Here is a 10,750-nt window from a genome sequence, read left to right as displayed (position 1 = left end):
GTGTGATAGGCACTGTTCCAGGCACTTTACATGTATTATTCCATTCAGCCCTTCACTTAGTGACCCTGGGCAAGTCACTCATCTGAATTTCAGTATTCTGGGGAGTTGGGCTAATCTCTAAGGTCCTTTGCTTAAAATCGGTAGAGTGATTCTGTGATATCTTGCATGTTCTAAGTACAACAAGCTGGCTACTGGATGCTTCAAGTGTAATGAGGCAGGGGGCGCCCTAGCTTTTCTCGTATCTGCAAAGAATAAAGGCCAGCTGGCCATCTGGGAAGCTCTCCTTAGCTCCTAGTTGTTTAGACTGGAGATGATTTAGGTCAGTCCCAAACCTTAAAAGGGTGTAATATTAGTCATCTATTGTATCATGACTTACCAATTTAGGTCCGAATTCCCCAACTTAACATTTGAGGCCTTTGACCTCACTTTACTTTTTCAAATATTGCCCCCTGCTGTTTATACATAAGCTTGCTCTCCAGGTAACAGAGGTGGGGGTAGTACCAAACACATGGCACTTTTATACCTGCATGCTATTTGCCATTGCCTAGAGTTTGCACTGTAGACTCCACCTGTTGATCTAAAATTCAAGAAGCATCATGAATACTCTTTCCCCATTGGAAAAAAAATGATAAAATAACTTTATTTCTTGTAATACTCAAAGCACAATATATCCGTATGTTATAAAGATAAATCCTGTTGGAAGATTCTGAGGTTCTGTAAAGCTATGCAACTACGCCAGTTGTCAGGTTGAGGCAATAGCTGTTATGCTAATTGTATGGTTAGGCCTTTCATAACTAAAGCCAAAACATTTCATTATTTTAGTTATACCAAGTTTCCATTTGTATTGTCAGGGCTAGGGCTCAGACCCTTCAAACCCATTGTACAGATTGGGTCACCAGACCCCTCACACGCAGGTCCTTGCTAGGTAATTGGGAAAGATCCTGGGAGCTGTTGGCAGATGACACAAGCTCAGTCTGCCGCAGCAACAGCAGCAGCAGCTTGCAGCAGCAGTAGCAGCAGTGGTGACTTAAGTCATAACCCAGGACACCTGGGTGCACATGTGCAATTACATTAGACAATAACCAAGGAACACCTGGGCACACGTGCCTATTTACATCAAATGCTCAGCAAGATTCTGAACATCTGAGGGGCCCTGACCATTTTCTTTCACTTTCCCAACAGTCTCCAATGGTGGTGAGGAGGGGGCAGTCCTTGATGGTTCTATAAAACTAGCTCATGATGTGTTCATCAATTGCAGAAGAGTACTTAAAAGTATAGCCATTCTAGACTGGGCCGGCCTGGTGGCGCACTGCTACAGTGCGCCTCTTGGGAGCGCGGTGGCGCTCCCGCCGAGGGTTCGGATCCCACATACAGACCGGTTCCCGCTCACTGGCTGAGCAAGGTGCGGGAGCAACACCGAGGGTTGCGATCCCGTTGCCGGTCCCGGTCCGGTACGGGCGCGACACTGAGGGTTGCGATCCGTTGCCGGACACGAAAAAAGACAAAAAGGAAAATAAAATAAAATAAAGTATAGCCATTCTAGTCCTAATAGACACTGGGCTGACCCCGTGGCCCACTCCGGAGAGTGCGGCTCTGGGAGCACAGTGGCGCACCTGTCGCGGGTTTGGATCCTATATAGGGATGGCCGGTGCGCTCACTGGCTGAGCATGGTGCGGGCGACACCAAGCCAAGGGTTACAATCCCCTTACCGGTCACAAAAAAAAAAAAGAAAAAAGAAACTGTCCCTGCTTCCTCCTTCCTAACAGACTAACAGGCAAATATTTGCAATCAGGTTACTATAAGCTTAGGCTATTTCTTGTGGGAAAAAAAGTGCTTCAAGGATGAGACAGAGCAGTGGCATCCTGAAGTTACTTGTTCCAGCTGGCTTTGCAACTTACTCTCTTAGGAATTAGAAACAGATGAGCTTACTTTTAAGGTCAGAACAACTGGAGGGCATTGATTTAACAGTAACGCAGAGACTGCCATTCTTTTACAGGCAAAATAAATAAACTTTAGATAAAATGCTTCAACTGATGACTTGTAAGCCTGCCTCTGGGGAAAAGAAGAGTTCTAAAATGATAGCCCTTGCTGACACCAGACATCTGGCATGGGCTTTTTCTACCTATTCTCCCCAGTTATAAAAGTCACAGTATTTTGCTGGATGGGATTTGTTTTAGAGGGGCAGGAGTTCCTAAAGCCCTGTTTTACAATGGAAAGCTTCAAAGGCTGCACTGTTGATGGGATGAGATGAGAGTATTCTTTGGGGATTTGAGTCTTCATGGGGAGCCTTGTGGGGTGGGGGATAGGTAAGATGTTTAGCCAAGGGCCAGCATTGCTGGAGGGGCTTCCTGGCTGTCCAGACACCCTCATTCATGTGTTTCAATGCCTTCTTCATCTGAATTCTCAATGAAAAAAAAACATTGCCCAGTCTTTGGACACATGGTAATGCATCCTTTCTGTAGGCACATCAAGCATTTAGATTGTCACCAAAGTGGAAAATATCTATCTGATTGGGTGGGTTCTTAGTTGTACTTCTTGGAAGTTTCTCAGTGTGTATTTCCACAGATTTTGGGGAAAGAGTCCACCTTTTCCTTTCCTTTTTATAATTTTTAGGTGATTTAGATTTGGAGTGAGAATGCTGTCCATTGTCCTATCTCTGGTGAGAAGAACTGGGGGAAATACAGAGGAAACAGGAACTTCCAGAGTGGCCAGACCTTACTGTGTGGCTTGATGCAGAAGTGCTGGTCCCAGATCCAGTCCTGCAGTCATCACTGTGGATGGAGTGCCTTTACCTGGAGCTAGGCCTCTTCTAGCTTCCTTGGTGGCCTTATTATCTTTAGTGCAACCCTCAGACTTGTCATCAGGGCAGCTTCTGTGTTTGGTAGGAGAAAGAGCTCCAGAGCTGGATATTTTTGGAGGGGTTGAAGTGAAGGGTAAGTTTCTGAGTTTGCTATTTTGTTTGACTACGCTCTCCACTGCTGGAATTTACATGTGAGCGCAGCATCTTCCCACTCTCATTGCCATTTGGAATTGAGCATTTGGAATTGTAGACATAGTCCTTCAATTATAAAAGATTTTTTTCTCTCCTTAAAATACTAATAGAATTTTGTTTTATCTTTTTTATGTAATGTAAGTAATTTTCCTTAAATATTTGGTGTCCCAGGAGGCCAGGGCTTTTATTATTATTATAGTATTATAGTAATTTATATGCTTTTCTCATTTTGATTGTAAATTCCTTAAACTCAGAGACTGTAAATAACTTAAGAAAATATTTATTGAATTCTTATTTTATAAAAACACTGTGCTTAGCACAGGGTATATCAGGGAGAAAGAGACCTATTCTCAAAAGTTCTAAAAGAACACATGGGTTAAAGAGAAAAACAGTGTTCAATACTAGTGACAGTGCTCTCTTATACAGAAGAAACAGGGCAATGGAGGAGAACAACAGGAAGAGCATCTTGCTAAGCCTGGAGTGGAGAAGGGGTCAAGAAAGCCTTCCCAGAAGAAGTGACTTGTAGTCTGAGATCTGAAGTTCAGGTTTGAATTAACCAAGCCAAGATGGGATAGGAGGAGAAGAGATGGGGACAAGATATGCTAGTCAGAAATGCACATACAAAGTTCTGAGGTGTAGGGAAAGAAATCTTCCTGGGTTTCTCATTGCTCTTATAAAAAACCCTGGCCTCCTTGGACACTGAGATGTTTATTATATAAGGACAGAAAATGTTTGCCTTTACTTTCCCTAGAAGTATTTTACTTTTCACATACCATGAGGATCAGATCTATAGCCATAGAGATGTGAATTGCTCTGATCCAAAAGGATAATAAAATGTCTCTTATCTCCCCAAGAGGGACAAATGGTTCCCAGCAACAATTCTCAATTCTCTGATTCTCTGACACCAGCTGGGGGTTCTACAGTTTAATTCATTTCTGAAGCTAACTGCCCAGAGTTAGTTCCTCAACACTGCACCCCTTCACATGTCAGCCCCAAAGGGATCCTTAACATTTAAGTCGGTGGACTTTGAATAGAGCAGATTGCCCTCTGTAATGTGGGTGGGCCTCATCCAGTCAGTTGAAGGCCTGAATAAAACAGATGACTGACTTCCCCTGAGCAAGGAAAAATTCTGCCAGCAAATGACTTTTGGACTTGAACTACACATGGGCTCTTTCCTGGTCTCCAGCCAGCGAGCCAGCCTTCATAATCACTTGAGCCAGTTCCTGAAAATAATCTCTTTCTATATACAAGGGTACTTCAAAAAGTTCATGGAAAGATTAATATTATCTTTTAATTCTATTTTCCCATGAACTTTTTGAAGTACCTTCATATATACATATACACACATGCTATTCGTTCTGTTTCTCTGGACAACCCTGACTAATGCAGGAACTATGCACCTAGTAGATGATGAATAAATTCATTCATTCTACAAATATTTATTTAAATGGTGAATCAGCTAGAACATTCTACTCTATATGTGCCCTTCATTTTAATAGGTTTGCATTTTTGATGCACTTCTACATTCATCATAATATCTGATTCTTAGAACAATTTTTAATTTTCTACCATTTTCATTTGATTTGAAGGGTAGGTCCTAGAGAAGGTGTTTTAGGTTTTAAGAAAATATCATTTGACTCGCAAAATGGGATGTTAAAGTTGTAAAAGTGATTTTCAAGCTTATATAGTACTATCATTAACTATAATTGCTTCAGGGCTTAAAATAATTTTATGTGGTTCACATTCCTGTAAGGACCTCAGGTGACTTTGCAGCAGCCTCTGGTGCTCTGTGACCTGCAGTGACCTTGGGAGCCATACGGAGAATGCTGGGACCTCCCAGAAGTTAGGAAATGGACTCAGTGGCCTTTGAGGATGTGGCTGTCAACTTCACCATGGAGGAGTGGGCTATGCTGGATCATTCCTAGAAAAGACTCTACAGAGATGGTATGGGGGAAATCTTTACAAACTTGGCTTCTATAGGGAGGAAAAATGGGAAGACCAGAACACTGAAGATCAGTACAAAAATAACTGCAGAAATCTAAGCAATTATATTGTATGGAACATTGGTGAAGTTGAAGAAAGCTGTGCCTGTGGACCAACTGTCAACCAGATTCCAAATCTTCACATGAACAAGAAAAATTCTTCTGGAGTAAAACCTTGTGAATGTAGCTTGTGTGAAAAAGTCTGCATATGTCATTCATCCCTTAATAGGCACATCCCATCTCACACTGGACCCAAATCATATGAGAATAAGGAATGCAGAGAGAAGCCATATGAACATAAGCAATGTGGGAAAGCCTCCACTCCTTTCAAATTCATGAAAGGACTCACACTGGAGAGAGAGACCCTATGAGTGTAAGGAATGTGGGAAAGTCTTCATATCTCTCACAAGCATTCAAAGTCACATGGTAGTACACACTGGAGATGGACCTTAAAGGTAAGGTATATGGGAAAGCCTTTGATACTCTCAGTTCATTTCAAATCCATGAAAGGGATCACAATGGAGATAAACCCAATGAATGTAAGGAATGTGGGAAAGCCTTCATTGCTCTCAAAGGTGTTCTAAGATACGTGATAATGCACACTGGAGAAGGATCTTATAAGGTATGTGGGAAAGACTTTGACTATCCCAGTTCATGTCAAAGTCATGAAAAAATTCAAACTAGAGAGAAACCCTATGAATGTAAACAATGTGGAAAAGCCTTCAGGTTTTCCAGTTGCTTATGAAGACATGAAAGAACTCACACTGGAGGGAACCCTATGAAGGTAAGAAATGTGGGAAAGGCTTCATTTCTCTTGCCAATGTTCAAAGACACATGATAGTGCACATTGGAGACAGACCTTATAAATGTAAGATGTGGGAAAGGCTTTAAGTATTCCAGTTCATTTCAAACACATGAAAAGACTCAATGAAAGAAAACCCTGTGAATGTAAAGAATGTGGGAAATCCTTCATTTCTCGCAAGCATTCAAAGACACATAATACTGCACACTGGAGATAGACATTATAAATGCAAGATATATGGGAAAGTCTTTGTGTATCTCAATTCATTCAGAAAACATGAGAAGACTCACACTGGAGAGAAATCCTATTAATTTAAACAATGTGGTAAAGCCTTCAGTTGGCCCACATCCCTCCAAACACATGAAAGAATTCATAGGTGGAAAGAAATATGACTGTAAAAAATGTGGTAAAGCTTTCAGTGCTTACAGTTCCATGTGAGGGCATGAAAAAATTCATACTGGATAAAATGCTAAATAAGAAATGCTAAGTAAGAAATGTGAAAAAGCCCTTAGTTGGTCCATATACTGACAAAGACATGTACAAATGTACACGATTGAAATCCTATGAGTTTTATAAATATAGCAAGGTTTTACATTTTAACAAATAGTTTAAAAGTCATAGGAAAACACACTGCAGTGAAATTCTATAAATGTCAACAAAACAAACACTCTGAAAACTACAAAACATTTATGAAATTAATAAAGATCTAAATAAATGGATAAACATCTCATGTTTATGCAGAAAAAACTTATGTGAAGTTAGTGTTTTTATAGAAATTATAATTGACAATAAAGTGGCTATAAAATGATATGAATGTAAACAAAGTTAAAAAATATGAGAATAAGAGAGAGATTCTGGGAGGCATCCCATATGCTTCTCAGTGGTGCTGGTGGAACTGAGAGCTCATTGCCTACAAGAGAAAACTCAACAACAAAGCTTAATATATTGGATTTTCCTTCCCCTCTCTCTTACTCTCCCTGATCTCTCACTCCTCCTTCCTAGGATCACCTCTCAAATAAACCACCCAACTCCAAGTCCTTGTCTCAGACTTTGTGTTGGAAGAACCCTACCTTTGACACCTAAGCATAAGGGGCCGAATCTAACACTAGTGGTTCTATATCCCATTTCCAGACTCTCATCCAAAATCTGACGGTTGCCTTAGTATAGTGGACCTGGATTGGTAATTCTTTTAACTATGACTAGGGGAGAAAATCTATAATGTTGGAATAAAGAAATTATATTTTTGTGCAAGTTATATTTACATAGGTTTTACTATCAATGTTTGTTTCCTTTTTCAGATATTTAAATGCTTAGAGAAATTGGTCTACCAAATGTGTATGTGCTCTATTAGATTTATGAGGTTTTTTTTTTTCAATGTGTCTAGGAAGAATCTGTTAAATGTGCAAGTTGGCCTTATTATATTTAAAATTTTGCAGAATCAGAAAAACTAAACTGTTACTGTCCTTTGAGAGGTGTATGGGGATTTGAATAAACATGTAAGTTGTACTTAATAAAGTAAAATAAAAACCAATTCAGAAACTGGTGGACTCTCATCAAATGTGTGAAAATAAGGAAAGAACAAATTCAACTTAGATCAAAGGTGTGATAAAGACCTATAGCATTTAATGACAATAAGAGAGGATTTTCAAAAAATACTGTTAAGTATTTAAGTATCTAAATGGACTTTTCAATACATAATTATGTAAAATTGAGAATTGCATAAAATTGGAAAAGGACAAGACAAAAGTATCTTTGAAAACAAAGCAAAACAGAACTCTGAATATCTGCATACTGTGTTCTAAGGAATTTTTTAAACGATCACTAAAGATATCTACAGTTGAAATTAGTTTTATTCTGTTACCATTTAATTTTAGTTTTAAATACATTTGCCTTGATTTTGTATTACATTGTCAGATAAAAGAGACGGGTATTTATGTTTTGTTGGTAATCAGAAATCTGGTTGGAAGGATAATTAAAGGACTTATCAACTGTGAGATTCATAATTTAAGTTCAGCAGGTTGATAAACTTACAATAAATTCAGCAGATTGCTGATACATATCAGAATTATTAAAAAGTAAAGAAAAAGAAAACCCTTATAGAACTAACAAGCCCTGAACACACAAATTTCACAACTGGACTTGGAAATTTCCAGTATCACAGAGCTGAAGTGAATCACAAGGACCAAAATAAAAGACAAAAATAATTTTGAGCCAATACAATAAGTTGCATAGAATAAATGTATTTGATTGATTAAACACCAACAAAAGGGCGTGGGCTCAAAAAGTCTCACTTACGTGACAAGAAAGAACTTCCTCCTCTAAGAAAGTTTAAGAAAACCTTATTATTAACACAAAACTGAATATTTAATACTCATCAACGTATAACTGAGAGTATTCCTTTCTTCACATAACCATGCCCTCAATTCTTTACAATAACCACCCTCCCTTAGTAAGAGCTTACTAACAATCATTTTTAAAGGTAACAGACAATACCTGTATTAGTCTGTATCTGTTGCTTATAACAAAATACTTGGAACTGGGTAATTTGTAAGAAAACAAAAGTTATTACTTAAAGTTTCTGACAATACCTGTATTAGTCTGTATCTGTTGCTTATAACAAAATACTTGGAACTGGGTAATTTGTAAGAAAACAAAAGTTATTACTTAAAATTTCTGAAGCTGGGAAGTCCAAAGTCCAGGGAACACATCTAGTGAGGGTCTTCTTTGGTGGTGGCTTTACAGCAATGCAGGGGTCTCACATGGCAGAAAATGGCAGAGAGAGATAGAGTTCCACATGCCCTCTCCTTTTAAAGCCCTTGGAACCACACCCACAACCACTACTGAACCATCAACTTAATCACCTCTTCAACGCCCCACTTTCCAATTACCGTAATAGGATTTCCCACCTCAACAGTTACAGTGTGGACTAAGTTTTGGGGGGACATTCTACCCAAGGCAATATCTTTTCAGGCTTGAAACATCATTACATCTTCCTGTATATTCAAGTCAGAATACCTCAGCTAGTTTCAAATTTGAATGCTATTTTATGTTATTAAGGAAATATCTGAATAAATGGTTACTGTGTGGCAGACATCGTGCTAAGCACAGGGAATGCAAAGATGATTGAGATATTGTACCTGCTTCTTATAAACTTAGAGTCAAGCTTAGAGACAGCTTTATGGATACACTTAAAATGCATCCTAAGTGCCATAGTAAATGTACAGTGCTATGGAAGAAAAGAATAATGATGAAAGCCACTTGAATGATAGAGGAGGTATTGATAGGTGTTTGAGCTGGGTTGTAATAAACATGAACATTTGCCACATGGAGAAGAGAGTTAGAATAGTACAGGCAGGGGGCCGGCCCGGTGGCGCACTGCTGCAGTGCGCCGCTTGGGAGCGCGGTGGCGCTCCCAAGGGTTCGGATCCCACATACAGACCGGTTCCCGCTCACTGGCTGAGCGAGGTGCGGGCGCAACACCGAGGGTTGCGATTCCGTTGCCGGTCCCGGTCCGGTACGGGCGCGACACTGAGGGTTGCGATCCGTTGCCAGACATGAAAAAAGACAAAAAGGAAAAAAAAAGAATAGTACAGGCAGATTAGAAGGAGCAACGCAAAAGGTATAGGAGCAAAAGGTAAAGAGCATGTATGTTCAGACTCCTCAGCCAACGTGTGGTTGGAGAACAGTTCATGGGGAGAGTGACAAGAGCTGAGGTTGAAGAGAGAGGCAGGTGCCAGGTTATGGAATACCTCATGTGCCTGTAAGAAATGGGGGGCCATTTAAAAACTTTAAGCAAAGTCAGGGTGAACAATTAAGAGATTATTACAATAATATAAGTGAGAAACTAGGCCTTTGATTTAGTAAATGGCAGAGGGAACAGGGAAAAGAAAAATACATAGGACAGGACTTCCATCGTGATTGAATCTATAAGATGAGGTAAGAAATAGTGTTTGTGCCTGATAGTCTCTTTTCTTCAAGGTCAAGTCTTTTGGTGTGGGGGAGGCTGAAAAGACAAATAAAGGTAGAAGGTATAAACAGAGTGGTGAAGGAAAACAAGGCTTCCAAATGTAGGAGTCTGTAGGCTTTAGCTTTATTAAAAGAATAATCATGCCATATTAAGGTTATAAAAATTACTTTATTTCAAATGTGAAAATTTAAAAACCACTCACATATAAAATTTAAGGGTACTGATGCATCCAAACTTGAAGTTCTAGCTTTATAAATTTACTTAAATTTAATTGAGACTATTCATAACAGGCATAAATATAAATAATATTAATCCTTAAGGGGATTAAAATACAGGGGAAAATGATACATTCTGTTACTGATAAAAAGCACAGAATTGTAATGTCCAGTGCTGTAGACTCCCCAGCACCTTCTCTACTCTGAAGGAGGATTACTCAGAGACAATTATAGGAATCTCATTGTCACTGGCAATGACTGGGAAAATGGCCACATGACCTGTTTCTGACCAATAAGTCGTGAGGAGACATGAGGAGAGGTTTTCTGGGAGAAACTCTCAGAAAGAGTTCTTCAAGTCTGTGAAGGAGACACAGATAAAATTGCTCATCTTCTTCTGGTTGCTAGTAGGTCTGGATGGGTGGTACAGATACAGACATCAAGCTACCAGCCTGAGAATGAAGCCACACAAAAATGGCAGAGCAAAGAGATGGCAAGAACTTGGGTCCCTGGTGATACACCAAGCTGCTGGAGCCCACCTACTCTACTTGAACTTTTTATGTAGGATTATAAGTTTTCTTACTGTTTAAGCCATTCAAGTCAGGGTTTTTTGTTACTTATGGCCAAAATCTTCCCAACTGAAATAAGATCTAAAGGTAGCAAAAAAGCAAACATTGACAGACGGTTATAATGTACTGGATGTTTTCTAAAATTTCTCCTCTTGGTACATCAATTTCATTTACAGTCATTTAAAAATTTCCTTTGAAGTTTACATAATTCCTTTCCTCTAAATTG

General features: G+C 39.4%; 1 pseudogene; it reads left to right on the top strand.

Moving 5' to 3' along the window:
* Positions 1 to 5,278: 5,278 nt before the first annotated feature.
* LOC103587358 lies at positions 5,279 to 7,315 on the top strand (annotated as a pseudogene).
* The last annotated feature ends 3,435 nt before the right edge of the window (positions 7,316 to 10,750 follow it).

Source organism: Galeopterus variegatus, unplaced genomic scaffold (genome assembly GCF_000696425.1).
Source record: "Galeopterus variegatus unplaced genomic scaffold, G_variegatus-3.0.2 Scaffold443, whole genome shotgun sequence".
In the NCBI taxonomy this organism is placed as follows: Eukaryota; Metazoa; Chordata; class Mammalia; order Dermoptera; family Cynocephalidae; genus Galeopterus; species Galeopterus variegatus.
This window is presented reverse-complemented; position numbering and strand designations above follow the sequence as displayed.